The sequence below is a fragment of the Ornithodoros turicata genome, chromosome 7 (assembly GCF_037126465.1).
Source record: "Ornithodoros turicata isolate Travis chromosome 7, ASM3712646v1, whole genome shotgun sequence".
NCBI lineage: Eukaryota > Metazoa > Arthropoda > Arachnida > Ixodida > Argasidae > Ornithodoros > Ornithodoros turicata.
This window is the reverse complement of record NC_088207.1, coordinates 40,108,330-40,124,328: the sequence shown is the minus strand read 5'-3', so window position 1 is coordinate 40,124,328 and position 15,999 is coordinate 40,108,330.

Sequence of the window (15,999 nt, the reverse complement as noted above, 5' to 3'; positions counted from 1 at the left end):
CTGAACAGAAGGAGTATGCTCCACCAACAATAGAAGAGCTCACATTTTTAAGTATGAATGTGACAGACTGTCAGGAGTCTTCACTCAGAGGCCCTTCGGAGAATTATTTTTGCGCAACTTCGCGTTATTATTTGACAGAATTGCAACTCATTGCGTCAGAGTTGCGAATCTTCTGAGTAGCAGCGCTGGGCAAAACTGTATGATTTACGCAAGTCGATGAAGACTGCCTCATATAATTTGAAACCGCGTTCCAGTGCGACAGCCACCACATTTAAAAGGTAACGTAATTTTTTTATATATCGATACACTTTTCCCGACAGTGATGGTATTTTGACTCTCGTGTAACGGATGACTATTCCAGATACCTTGGACTAACGTCCAATAAAACAAGCTGAACCGAACTGAAGTTATGCCACAGTCAACACAGATGTAATTTCGACGAACCAAGGGCATGTTCACAAAAGACGAGAGCGAGCGCGTTCGCAAAGAACCGAAAGCGTGTCTGGCCGCGATGAACAGCGACAGTGGGATGGCGAGGGTTCCGTCTAGTGTGGTCGCGTATGGCCCATTGTTTATTTGCGCAGGAACTATAATGTTGCTGCAAAGAACCATAGTGAGGTCACAGAGTACCCATAGCGTGATTCCCGTGGGTTTTTATGTGTCTCGTCTAGACTGTTGCTTTGACGATGTTCTGTAGGACTCATGACTGAGCTCATGAAGCCGTGCAGTATGAGACGCTCCTATAGACGACGTAAAAAAAAAAGCAAGTACGGGAGTTACCGGGAACCAATAGAAAAGGGTGTGTCAGTATATCTGATAACATAAAAAAAACTGACAATCTAAAGGGGAAGAGACTGCGGGGTTACGGAAGCTTATATTGAGAGCATGGTGCACTCTTAGAAAAAAGGGGTAATTTTACTCCCTTTCGGGAGTAAATGCACGGCAGTAAATGAATGTCACAGAGTGGAGACTGCATTTCACGCTCTGTTCTAAGAGTCCCAGGTGCATAATTGGTGTGCATGCATTAAATACTTTGAATCAAGCCGTCAACCATGATATATGGAATGGTATAAAACCTTGCGGCATACATAGGGCACAACTTGCGAAGAAAGAAGTCCTAACTGTTTCTTACTCTGTGTGGGTGGAAAATTGCTAAGTTGAATGAGTTATACAGCCTGATGTCATCAAATCGACCAAGAGCACATATTTACGTAGAGTGTTGCATTCGGAAGACCATTTGCGAAGTTCACTGATAATTTGCAGTCCTGGGGAGTAAATGTCGGGGTTGGGGGACTAAAATGGGAAGTAACTGGCAATAAAGGGGGACTAGAAGCTGCAATTACTCCCCATTTTACTCCTTTTTTTTTCCTTAGAGTGTGGGATGGTATAGGGAGCATCCCCATAAATCTTACTGAAGGATGCTCGCATATTTTCTGGGGTGGGTAATCCTCTTGGATTACCCGAATTCTAGAGCAAGAGGGACTGCACACCCCTCCCTCTCCTCTCGTCATTCCCCTCTCCTTTTTTCCCTCCCGTGGTGCATCGACGACAACAAACGAAACAAACAAACGAAAACTGTGAAAGGCAGCGAGAACCTGCCAGTAGTGCTAAGACGATTGACAAAGTAATTAAAGGACCGAGTAGAAAATACTGAAAAACGTATTTTTAGATAGAGTCGAGAGATATATTTATTTATAGAGATATAGTTATATATAGATTTATATAGAGATATATTTTAGGTGATCGCTTCCCACACCGAGACTGGGAGGTGAGACGGGTTCGAATCCTATCACCCGCTGTGCTGTCTGAGGTTTTTCCTGGGTTTTCCGAAGACTTTCCAGACGAATGTCGGCATAGTTCCCCCTGAAGTCGGCCCAGGACGCATACTAATCCCCCTGTCCCCCACTCCTTCCTGCTGTCCTCTGTCCATGTCTGTACCCCTCTCATAGCCACAGTTGCTTCGTGGCGCTAACACGACATTAAAAAATAGTACAAAGTATTCCTCGGAAAACGCAAATAGTAAGATACTAAGTACCGAGAAAAGTATTTTAAATACAATACTCAAAACACGTACAAGTCTGGCCACCACGCGCACTTGCCATGGAGTTCATGATGATCGTCCAGAGCCCCAGACGCCCAGTGCGCCTGCTGTAGGGGAATTACTATCGATTTTCTTGCTCTAGGGTGCTATCATCATTATCGTCATTACAACAGCTTATACAAGCAGTCGCAGATTCAGTCGAGACAGAGACTTTCTCAAGAAATGGAAATCACGATGCTTAGTCTATCAACGTCTCGCATTTTGCACGCTCACTTCAGAACCACCTGGTTACACTATGCAATTTGATAGCGTGGCCAAGGGATAGTACGATACACTCGCTAGATATTGTCGTCGAACGCGTATCACTCAAACAGGCGAGCAGCGCTGAGTCTGGTAATTACTATAGAGCACACCTTTGTGGAAGCACGGCTCCTTCCATAGGGCGGCTGCACCGCCCAACATAGATCAGCACGGTCGCCTTGAGACTATCCGCAAATATCTGCATTCAGATTGCTGTGTACGGCTTTGACGAACCTTCCTCCCCATCAATTGCAGAAACAACCAGGTGTTCTGCTACTCTATATAGTGTAGACGATTTACATCGGAAAGAGAATCGCTTCTGACTGGTATTTCGCACATGACAGACTGTCCTGCTTCTCTCGCTCAGCTCTTGGGTCCCTGGGACAGCCCCAGCAATCAAAGACAAGCAATCTCCCTTCTAGTTGTCTTCCTGAACCGGACTGGACTCAGTAATGAAATGTGAACAATGAATTCCGTACGCAAACTATAGGACATCTGACGGTGACTGTTTTTTTTTCTCCTTCTTTTTCTTTTGTTTCTGTGTTCTTGTATTTTATTGCTTTCTTTTGTTGTTGTTGTTGTTGCTTTGTTGTGTAATTTTTCGTTGTAATCTCGAAGTGTGCTGCGGTTACGCATCGCTGGCAACGGAGCATGTGGCGCCTTTAATGGCTTCTGAAAGTTCCAACTTTTTTTTCATCTACTTCTTCTTTCTATCATTCAGATAGTCTATATCTAATCTAATATAATATAATCTACCAGAAACCAGGATCGTACACGAAAGCGGTGGATGCTGATACTCAAGTTGGTTCAACGACCGAGGTCAGTGCACGCACCTCTTCCGGCTTTTGTTTGTAAGGGAATTTCTTCTAAATGCCCTAGGCGTTTCGAACGACCTTTTATTTTCTTCGTCGCACCCATGTCGTGAGCTTTTTCCATCCCTTCAACGCTCAGCGGTGCCGTCCCGGGCATTCTTGATCCCCTTACCTCCGGGAAACCAGGCACTCGCTGCATGGATTACGACTTTCTGGAAGCACATCTTTCAGTTTCTCAGGATTCATCCTATGAGAGAACGGTAGTTGACGAAAAAATGCGACGCAACCCTGGCGATCCCTTCCTGATGCATCCCATAACTAGCTTTGTCACTTCCAGGTCTTCAGCTCAGCTCGACAAGCATGGACATCTGCCTCTACAGTCTCCCTGGCTTTTCCTTGGAATAGTCCTCTGATTATTATCGATTTGCTTTTTCCGCATATGGTCAACCGATTTTACCATCAGATGGCTTTCGCAGAGCAGATTTTGTTCTGAGCGTACTCATTGAAAGCTTTAAACAAGCAGTTGCGAACCAAGATCGTAAGCTCTAACATGTGCAGATGTATAGGTGTGTTACCGTTTTCACAAGGAAACTGGGAATACGCGAGGCGCATGACCACGCTACCGTGCTTTCCTGCCGACGCATAGCTGATTCATTCATCGGTAAAAGAGCTGATATAGGTGGATTGGAGACGATGCACACGTTTTCGTTGCGATGTCATACCACACTCCACCTTTGGAACACCAGGTGCTGGAACTGTATGGCCTGCCTTCCGCTGACTGGGCCCCTGTTAAGCTTTTGGACCCTTTACCTGTCGCACGGAATGAACAGAGGCAACAACGACGACAGCTATACATTCATGACAATGGGATGGGAACAGAATTAGTACACTTCGGTGGTTACGGAAGTTAACTTTAACGGACATCGCATAGCGTTCGATAGCCTAGACTCGGGAAGTTCAGGGTGCAGCGCCATTCGTGCTGGTCTTCGTGCTCACCTATAGGACATGAATACGCTCTGCAAGTAACCGACCGTTCTGCGCATATCTCCTCTCCCGGTTACTCCACTCGGAAAGCCCCATTGGCTACGGCGGCGCCCTCCCTCTTCCCTCTCACTGCCTCCTCTAATGCGTAGAGACGCACTTGCACAGTGCTCGCGCCAGTTTTTGCCTTCCTGGGGGGGATTTGTCTGGCTAGGTTGGCGGCACATTGCTCGGGGTTTTGCCTTCCACACATCTTTTTCGTCATGTTCGAGGTGAGTGGGAGATCATGTTCTAGTCGCCAAGCTAGGACCGTACCGTCCAAAGCTCCTTGTCCTTGGAGCTGCGTGCTTGGCGTGGTGTTATTCTCCAGTATGTAGGCTAGAGTTGGAACACCTGCAAATGGACCTACCTCCATAAGTATGTCGCCTACTTAATGACAATGCGCAATCAATCAGTCAATCAATCGTAGTTACCCGATAGCACGGCAATGCCCTAGACGATGGCAACATGTCCCTGGGCTTGGGGGAAGGTCAAAAGGCAAAACACAAAAACGAACAGCACAAGACAAGACAGACAGCATACACCTGCTCGCTTGCACCTTACTTCTATGTTCAATGTGACTCTGCCTTCATACGTACGTGACCCGAAGATTCTCCACGTGAACTATAGTAACGGCCGTGAAGAAGTGAAGGCCGTAACGGCCCTTGTGTGATTGTGAGACATCCCCTCTTGAATGTGCGCCGCTTTCTGCGAGACTCTTGCGCCATACCCGCTAATATTGTTACATACGCGAAGCTGAAACTCGTGTGGTTTCGAAATTGCACTTTGCGTTACCCGACGATGTTCCAGGCATCCACAATTATCATTTTATTGCCGACTTGACTGGGAGAAAGGCAACGCGACGAATATTTCCAAGTTAGTCTAACTTCCGGACAGTTCCGGGATAAAATTCAATTATTGCCAAACGACGCGGCACTTGCACCGTAGATTTGATTAAAAGCACCGACGCAGCTGCACGTTGTTTTCTTAGGGAAATATTCTGCGTGTGTTACGGCCATGAAGACGTCAAGAAGCAAAAACGTAATTCGCAGGTTAAGGTTGAGAAAGCATCGTGGAATTGATTATGCTGCGCACGTCGTTATGGCCCTGCTAATAATGCACAGAAAACTCTATTAACAAAGTGTGACAAAAGAGAAGGGAGAAAAAAGGAAGGGAAAGGTCAAAGTGTGATAGAGTGTAACCTCTTCAGGTAACCAGATGTTTAATCTTGCCGTAGGTATGAAAAGTTCAAGTGAAGCCGGTATGGTACGGCCACCGCGGTGTTTCATTACAGTCGTCGTTGCTTACATTGTAGTCGTGACAGAAAGCAGGGGTCCTTTATGTGTCTATTTCTCTCTCTCTCTCTCTTCGTTTGTCATTAGAAGTCACGGCTGGGTACACTGCTGGGTGTGTATGGGTGTTTCCTTCAAAGCTGTCGAAGTGCGAATTAGCGCCTTTTGAGTGCACTATTGCTTCAAAAGATATCAATAGCTTCACTTTCATATTCATGTAGACACTTAACTACGCCACGACTTTGATTTAAGATTCATACATCTTCGTGTACCCCCACCACGTATGTACCACCGCATGTCAGTGGGATGGAGTAAACCACACCAGCTGGAGCCCGATCTTCAACATGTCGTTATCCCATAACGCGCGCTAAATGCATCACTTCGGCCCATGGTGGTGGTGGTGGTGGTGAAAAGGCTCGCCGTTGTCGGCCCCCAGTGCGTGATTCGCCGAGAGATCTTGCGCGAGCTTCGGCATTGGAGCTATTGGAGCGTGCGAACTTTATAAATATAGCGATGGCGATCGCTATGTGAAAGTTGAAGATCGGGGCCCAGAGCACCGTTCCACGAAGCTTTTCCGGTGCCTCGCACCTCATGGCATTTTCTTCTATAGTTACATATCCGGTATCCTGGTATATACCGGGTAGGGAGCAGAGTTGTTTGTTTTGTTTTGTTTTTCAACGGGACGTGACCACTGAGGCTCCATCTTTGTACGCTATATACCTTCTATAGTTGGTGACTCTGTGTGTAGCTGCATGGACGTATATGGTACTGTCCTAATATGACGAACCACCTCTTGCTTTTTGTGGTCGGTTGTCTTCATCTACCAGAGACCGGGCTGCTCCTTTTGTAAGGTCCTCCGAATAACCGGCTTTCCGCAATCTGTGTAACTGGTCAGCAAAAGCCTTTTGCATGCTGTGCGGGCAGGATCTCTGTAGGGCACCCTTGACGTCTGTGTCTCCTTTTGTCGCCTATTTCATGTAGTCGTACCAACCAGCCTATACACCTTATTCTACTTGATTGTTGTAGCGTAGCCATCTTAAACGGGTGGCGAAGCGCCCCAGTGCCAGTTGGATATTGTGGTAGATGGGCAGTCAGAGAAGATGAGAAAAAATCACAGGACGGTTACGGTTGAAACAACGCGAATTTCAGCGACACCACCGTCGGCACTGGGCCTCAGTCAAGAATACCAGGCCTCGAGAACCTTTCGAGAATAGTTTCGAGAACCTTTTGTAAGTGACTTAAATGATCGTTCCACGTCATCGAGTAGATTTCTACACCATCTATGTATTGGATTGGATTGGAAAACTGCAGGATTGGATTGGATTGCAGAACTGATCGTTCATGAGGCGGCTGCATTGCGTAACCCAAACGGCATTACTTTCCACACGTACAGGCCGCTAGGTGCTGCGAACGCAGTGAATTTTTGAGATTCCAGATCAACCAGTAACCTCGGCTCATGTCCAACACCGTAATGAAATTTGCCTTTGCTACTTCGAACAAAAGTTCAGTTACTGTTTGCATCGGGTAACGATCCGGTTGCGTTGCCGCGTTCAACTGGCGAAAGTCCACACACATACGTACTGAACCATCTTTTTTCGCCATACATACAATTGGACGTGCGAACATTCCTTCAAGCGGCACGTACCACAGGGTCTTGCCCCTGAGTCCGCCTTTTGCCTCTGCTTCGGCGCCACGCACTGCAGGGTCTTCGCACCTATGTTGTTTTGCCTCAGCTTCGTCGGCACGCACGTTGGGTTCCTAAAGTGGCACTCTCTTCTTTGCGGCCTCGGTTTCCACGACGGGCTGGGTCTTCGCGAGCTCTGCGCTGCCCGAACCAGACCTTGTGCGTCAGCAGGACCCGCTATTTCCATGGCGTCTGAACCAGAACCGCTAAGGGCATTTTCTTTTTTCTTTCTTTTTTCGTTCTTTTTTTTTTTTTTTTTTCTCAAGCTTGCCCACCTAATACTCAAGCGCCATGCTATGGTCCTTCTAGCCCGCCATAGCCATGCTATCATTGTCCTCGTCGTCGTCACTAATACTGCGTTCGCTTTTCCTCTTGCGGACGATGCCGACGCCGCAATCTCGGGAAATGAGCCACTAACAGCTGTCGCTGTAAAAAGAATATCTCATTCAATGGTAGAAAGAATGATGCCACCTCACATTCGTGACCCAAGCTGGAACCCTAATGGGGATCGCTAAGTCACAAAATAGTAGTGGCTTTACAAAAGAAAATAGTTCGGTCCTTCGCGTGATTTTTACGATCCCCAGCGGCTGCACAGTGTGGAATACTTTAACGAGGACGCTACCTTACACATCGGGTTTGTGTTCGCGTCGTGCAAGTGCGTTCCGAAGAAAAATTCGACCCTCCCTGTAGTTTAGTCCTTACCATTTACTTACCTTGGTCCTTACTAAAGGGATAATAGCGCGCAGCACGATTGGAGACGACGACGAAACCGTGTTCTAAAGGAAAGCTGGTCATCAATTAAGCGTCTTAACGCAGTTCGAGTAAACGGAAGAGATTTCGGCAGCAATGGCTCCTCACGTTTCAATTAACAAAGCAGGATTTAAAAGGACATACTGGAGGGACCCCCCTCATTAATCAGGGTCGAGTCTAAAATATTTCCTGAGGGTAAATTGAGGAAGGCATTAGACAGTCGCAGGCGAAAAGATCAGGGAGAGCTCGCACGAACGTTGAGGCTATTCCCTCGTGGCTGTACTCCGTAGCCTTGCCAGTGCTAGAAGAAAGTGAAGCATCGGGGGCAGTACCGTGTGCAAAAATCACTACCGCAGCTACGGAGCACAGCACTGAGGAACAATGTTCGTGCAAGCGAGCCCAGAACACCATGAGTATTGTCGAAAGAAAAAAAAAACTCACTGGACGATTACGATATTCGGTAATGCGAAATTTGATTGCAGCAGTGTGAAGTTGAGTTACACAGCACTGTTTTATTTTCCACATATAGTACTTTCTTCAGGTAGCACTCCTATCCCAGTTCTTGATGGTCATGAGCGTGTCCTATTGCGCTTATATGGGCAGAAGCCGCAGACCCAGCGTGGCTCATTCGACTGCTCGCGTAGCACCCTCCTCCTTCACTTTCCTCCTCGTCCCCTCTTCGCTTTCGCCGTTCCCTCCTTCTTCGCTTTCCTCCTCGCGCCCTCTTCACACTCGCCGTACGCTCCCCCGCTGCTTTCCTCCCCACGCTCAAACAAACAAATAAACAAATACTTTCATCCTTCGCTTCGCTCCCCGTTCGCTCTGCCCGTTACAACACCGACGCCGCTGCACCGACGCAGGAACGGGCGGCTAAGAGCTGCGCTCTAAAATGTCGTAGTGTTCCCTTGCATCCTGGTAGCTTTCCGCGACAGTGTTTTAGCGTATTTAAAGGCATTGTCAGCAGACATACAGGCTATGCGGACGACGTAGTTTAACAACTTGTTGCTTGTAAACCCAGCACTCCTCATTTTTAGCGCTGCATATTCAGTACGCTAAATATTTTTAATTTACAAGTAAAATATTGCGGTAAAACGACACGAGGCGACGTCTGGTGAGAAACAGTTCCCAATCTGTGAAGCAACAGCATGTTCCCGACTGGATTACTGCACACGATGTCTACGTAGCCGACTTCTTTTGTTTTAGACGCAGTGTTGTGCGCATGAAACGTAGTTTCGACGGTGTACTCGACGAGTAATACGCAGTTTGGCTATCCATCAGTAACGTAAACTGATTTCGTTCGTGTGCAACAATGTTCTACTCGTATTGGTATAATATACGATATTCACCTGAAGTGTGTCGATGCGATAAGATTGCTTGTTTGTTTTTTTAGTTCAATGTTAGCGCCGCGAAGCAACTGTGGCTCTGAGCGGCGTACAGACGTGGACAGATGGTGGTGTACAGACGAGGAGCGGGAGAACCCACCACTTCCCAGTCTTCAGCACGACCTTGGCTATCACCAACTAGAGGACGTCTTAACCCATTCGGCCATGCCGCTGGTGATAAGATTTTCACAGTAGGACGCAGCCCTCTATACTGTTCTTCGTACAAGCACACAAGTGCACCCTGCCCCACGGCGTTTCATATTCACAGTGTGCAGGTTTTTGCTTTGTGATGTGTTTTTGCTGATGTTCTGGAAAGACTCTGCTTTATTTTCAGATATCGGCCCGGACTGTATGGCTTTAGTTTCTTCTCAAGTTACTCACTTTAGGGTAAAACAGTGCAATAGTAGCCGGAGTCGGCTTCGTAACTCATTTATAATTTAAGCAATAGAACCGACAGAAACACTAACTGTGACTTGCAGGGAGATAGCGTTTGCTGTAACGCACTGATGCGTTTGGTTCGCCCAAACGCAATGAAGCTTTTTTCAACATCATTGCCAATTGGGTCATCTCCTTCCTTTTGATTCTTTTCGTTACGAAAGAAGAAGAGAACATTGAGGAGGAAGGAATCTCCTATGAATGTGTCTCATGCACAAAGTATCATAATACGAAGGTTCACAAAGAAACGCGAACATTAAAATACGGGCATGGCAGTAAAGGACTTCCTCGCAAAACGTAGATGCAGAGGTAGGACATCAACACCTTGATCCCGTTGACATATGGTGTACAAATATTAAGCCACATTTAAGACACGTAAGCCATGTGAGCCACATTCTATAGCATACTTTTCATATGTGCAAAGCACACAGCATGATCACATTAGCTTGGATCCGCGCAGAGAAAACCTACGATACAAAGTTCGTTCGCATGACCACGACTAATACCGATGCATTCCAATTTCGTTGCTCGAACTAAATATCCTGGCGACGGGTCTTCTTTATTTTTTTTTATCGAAGTAGGATATTGCAGAAGCAAGACTCCAATAACGAGGGACGCTACGAAAATCTCTCGGAGGCTCTCACATCTTTCTTATTTTTTCATCTTCTTGAGCCTCTTATGATTGCCAGCTGAGACACAGTTGTTTTCCCCTTCATACAGTAAATACAATACTGGTATCCAGTTTAGTTTACCATCAGCTCCCGTGGCATTGTGGTTTCGCTTTCTACGCCGAGACTGGAAGGTGACACGGGCTCGAATCCTGTCACCGGCTGTGCTGTCTGAGGTTTTCCCTGGGTTTTCCGAAGACTTTCCAGACGAATGTCGGCACAGTTCCCCCTGAAGTCGGCCCAGGGAGTATACTAACCCCTTGTCCCCCACTCCTTCCTACTGTCCTCTCTCCATCTGTCCACGTCTGTACGCCGCTCACAGCCACGGTTGCTTCGCGGCGCTAACACAGAATTAAAAAAAGTTTAGTTTACCAACGTGGTCATTCATGCAGCTCTACGCAGCCGAGCAAGGGTAAAACTAGCGTTAAAAAAAAGGGGTAAAAAAGGCTTTAATATCTAGATTAATTCCTGATTCTTCGTTGAGTTTCGGTCGACAAAGACCCTTGGGCCGCAGAATAGTTGATGACGGACCGCGTGTTCGCGACCCTTGCTCCAAACTATAGGTCAAACCATATATTCTACATTTAAAAAATTAAGATATGGACAAAAAAAAAATCACAAGCGTGTTGTACCTATACGAGGTATTCCATGTTATTAGCTCATCTAAAAAATATACCGTCAACGGTATATATCTTCTGGCAACTTTTCCCGCGACTTGCGTCGGTCTTACTATAGTGTTTTCTTTTTTTTTGGGGGGGGGGAACTTTAATTTTCAGAATTGAACTCGAAATTTTGACAAATGAAGGCAACGCTATTTGGCCAGAAATTTACAGCCCATGTAGGAAATACCCCAACCCACTCAAATACACGTTGGCTATTGCACTGGCAACAACTGAAAGGGGGAAAAATATTCGAAGATCGTTGTTCTGAGAGGAGCAAAGTGCCAGCCACCCTTATTTCGAAGTGATCGAGCGCTGTGAGAGGGAGTATTGTCCTACCCCTCCATCTCCCTCTCTCAGTGTCACACTAGCCGTCTCAGCTAATAATATCATCCCTGTGTCGCCGCGTATCGTTTCTCTTATCTGTCTTTCAGCTGCCTCCCTCCGCAATTCCTTTGCATTTCCGCGGTGTGACACTTGTGGACGGGGATGCTATTATCAGCTGCAACTGATGCTAGCGTGACACTGAGCTGAACGGGTGGGACAAGACTTCCTCTCGGGAAAAATACCTTAGACACTGCAGGAATCCTATGCTGGATGGTGTCACGCATCCCAGAGGCCCTTTCACGGAAAGACATTCAAAAACTCGCTGCCTCGTCTGCTTTCTCCGGGAGTCTGGGCTCGCCCAAAGACTATGAGACTATATAAGTTTCTTTGCTCGGTCTTCTCACTACGTCTGGCAGTGACCGTCCTAGATCTTAACTTTCGGCCGTCATCATTCCTTCATTTATTATCACATCATCTCATCTCATCCTGGCTACAGTCGTGACGCTGCCCACATAGGTGAGGTCAAACGGCAAGCCGATCCCCCCCCACCCCCACCCCAAACACACAGCGCTTCATGACTGCGAAATGAGGGTGACCGGCACTTCACTTGTCTCAGAACGACGATTTTCTTTGTTTCTGTCATTCTTTCCTTTTTTCAGCTGTTGCCAGTGAAACCTGGAACGTGTCTTTGAATAGAACTGGGTATTTCCTATATGGGCTGTCTGTTTCTGGCAAGAAAAAAAAAACGTTGCCTTCACTTGTCAAAATTTCGAGTTCAATTCTGAAAATTTAACTTCCCGCGAAAAAATTAAATTTCTAATGGAAACGGACGCACGTCGTGGCAAAGAGTTCCCAGCAGATAAATACCTTTGACCGCATCTTTTTTGGACAAGTAGATTTTGTAACAGGAATTGACAACACATTACATGAAACAGCGTTTACATCTGTAACGGAAGGAACGAACGCATTTCGGACTTTCGGACATTCAGGAATCCAAACCAGTAGAAGCGGTCGCGACAAGAGCATAGGCGCGCGAAAGCGAAACTGCTTTGACTTCGAGACGTTGCACTACCAGCTCGCTTCATAACAAACAGCTACAAGCAGTACGTCATCTGTTAAAGGGGCGCTACAATACAAGAATTCATCATCGAGAAATGAAAGGTGCTGTTACGTTTACCGTGTATTCACACGAGCGACATTCCCACGGAATATCCCAGCGGAAGAAAAAGCAAAAACAAGAAAAAAAACTGCTCACGGAACTGAAGTTCCGCCGCGCGTTATGTCGAGCATTTGCGCGGCACTGCGTTCATAGCAAACGACACCCTTGGTCCTGTCGTCTGCTACGGAATATCTTGTGGCTGAGCCGCAGATATCATGTCACATGGTAAGAAAAGCACGAAGGGGCGTGACGTTGAGCGCTCGCGCTCACGTGACAACAGTAAGCTATGACGTTTTTCGCATCTTCTGCTGGAGTATTCCGGGGAATGTCGCTAGTGTGAATACACGGTTTTACAGCAACACAAAAACAACGCGGGATTCATCCGTTGTGTTCTTCGTGAAGCGCAAGACACAAGCAGAGCTTTGCGCATTGCGCAGAAACACCAAGCAACAATCCCTCACGTTAAAGGCGACAGCGGACGTTATACTAAAACTCTCTATGGTAAAGGTAACGGCACCTTTAATGCCGCTCGGAGAAAGGTTTGCACTTTAATGCCGCCTTCGTAAACTGTCTTCTGGCCTTCCTGTAGCTAAATACTGGTTCTTCTTTCATTAGCTCTCTCTAACCGAAGCCTCCAACACGACGATCAATTTAAAATCGGACGTTTCGTGGAATTACGTCTAGCTCCTTTTCAAGATACGTCTACGTAGTTAATCAAATGTTGCTAGTGCCTCTTTTGCATATTATAATGTGTTCGGCAAGGAACTTCTGATGTGCATTGACCGTTCTGTTCCTGCTTTTGTAGTCTCTCCTGGCCGCACTCATGCGTGCAACGCCGCCGCGAGGCACTTCGGGCTTTTCCATGAAGAAATGAATGTCATGTTGCGTCCTTTCTTTAGTGAGGCTATTCTCTTCGACATCGATCAGCCAGTCTTCCGGAAAAAGCATAACTTACTCCTTATAGGGAATACATTTGGCAAAGCAACTTGAATCACGGGCGCAAAATAGAATATAAATGGTTACGCCGAGAAAGAGAAATAATCAGCCTCACAGAAGAAGAAAAAAGAGCCTTTGACGCTGATTGATCTACACGTCGGTGGCTGCCATGTGACGCACATGAGGCAGATTACGCTATAAAGAAGCGTTTCAGGGCAATTTCGACCATAAACAGTTTTTTTTCCTCTGTGCGTGTGTGTGTTTTGAATGAGTCTCTGTTATCTTTCTCAGTTTATCACGCACTTACAAATTAAAAGTTATACTCATTTCATATCGCGCTAGCCATGACAAAGCCCAGGTTACGACGCGCAAATACATCGTCGCGTAAAACTGGAAAATCATCTTTGAGAGTTTCAGGGAATGCTCGGGTAAATGTTATATAGTTTCACTGGGGACCATGGTTGCCGACTACAAATAGAATGCACTAACATAAATGATTTTTGAGCGGAATGATTGCCTGAATGGTAGCTTTGCCTATATGGTTTGCGGTTTGCGGTGTTTATATTTTTCGAGGTAGGGCGAAGATAAGTGACAAAGAGAAGTTACCCTGTTATTTCATTATGTTATAAGCCAATTCAATCTGATACTACTGTAATTTGGTTTGGCGTTCATTTTTGTCGCGCCTTTCGGGATGTCTAAAAAAATTATAAACACCTAGAACCGAATATAGTTAGTTCACAGCGGCCTCCGCGCTTGCGCCTACGCTCACTCGCTGAAGCGTAAATCTTCGAATGCTACAGTCTACTTAAGAAGCAAAAGAACAAAACAAAAAAAGAACACGTGCAGCGGACGTGATTGCTGGCCCTTCTGTTTCGTTGAAGAAAAGTAAACCTGGAGCCTCTTCCCACCTTTCCGTTCCTGTCACTATTCACTTTGGTTACTTTTCCAAATGCCCAGCAAATGGATTCCTACAGATCAACTCAAAAAGCCTTTTGCTCCTTTAGCATGAACTCACTTAGTCCTAGTCTTTTAGTAGTCACACGGTCAGGGTAGAAGGGCAAACTAACGGCATCTTGCAACGCACTCATGGTTTGTCGCGATTAAAGTTTGTCGACCATGCAGCTCGCCGCCGGCACCTCACGCCATATATTTTCAATATAACAACTTTTTGCAAACATCATCGTCCGTAAATGTACAGGGTGGGTGCTATAAAAGGTCAGTCACATTTTCGCGCGTGACGCTATGTCTACTTGAGAGACAGACTTCCCCTAACCACACAGTAAATAATTTGTGCCAGAGAAATGTACGAAGAAATCGTGGTTGCCACGCACGGCGTAAAAAAAAAAAAAAAAAAAAAAAAAAACAATTAATACGACCACGCAAACTTTCGTCTTCGTGCATTTCCTATGAGCGATACCGATGGATTGAGACGAAGGTTCGCGCGGTCGTATTTATTTTGTTACACAGTGCTTGGTAATCATAATTTTTTCATGGGTCTCTCTGGCATAAATCCTTTACTCTGAGGCAGCGGGAGTCTGTGCGTCGACGAGGTATCGGTCAAGGAAGTATCACGTCATGCACGAAAATGTTACCGATCTTTTAGAGCACCCACCCTGTATAAATGTCGGTATAAATATATGTGTATGGGCCAGTAAAGCAACGAGGCACTTTGTTTTACTTAAATATTAAAGTGGAGCAACCCGTCTTCTGAGCCATGGCCGAACTACGGGGGCAGCTGAAAGTGCTTCGAAAATCTCGAAAATGCCTCATAATGACATCCACAAGGTGAACGCTCCCATTGTCCTTTGAGTGATGAACGCACAATCTTTCTGTCAAGCGAATGTAGAAAAATTGTCCGTTGCTCAAGTTCCATGAGCCCGTGGCGTGTTTACGGACAGACCATTCCCCTTTGTCCACGACTCTTAATATGGATTCCAGTGCCATCGTGTGCATGAGAGCATCAACTGCGAAATCATTAGGTTGTCCTTTAAAGTACTTTTCTTGAAAGCAGGCGTGGGCGTTTTTTAGTTTAGCAGTCGTTTCCAAGCTCCACTGGTCCAGACCAAGAAGGTACGTCCACATTGCTTCTGCCATCCCTTGACCAAGGACAGGTAGATTGAAGAGCAGACGTTTCTGCTCAAGGAACCTCGCCGAGAAGTAGTGACTGGGCAGCACATGAACAAAGGTCCCGTTGTACAACATACTGTCTCTATCGAGCTCTTCTATAAGCCCTGGTAGAGCCCGTGGCCTCTTCACCCTTTCAGCCGCAGATTCATACGATAGGCTTCTGATGTAGTTGCCCCCAAAATCGGAGTGGTTCATCGCCGGTAAAGAGACGCTTTCGGCAGAAAAGTTTGTCAGCAGCACTAGCTGCAGCCTGTGTAGGGTCTTCGGCACAGCAGACTTGTCGCTGCTTGAGAATATCGGGCTGGAAATAAATGTCCTTAAGACAGATACCTCCACAAGGCGATATATGTCGGTGATGATTTCATCAACAATGTTATTCGTAAGAGATTGGATGATGAATTCTTCGA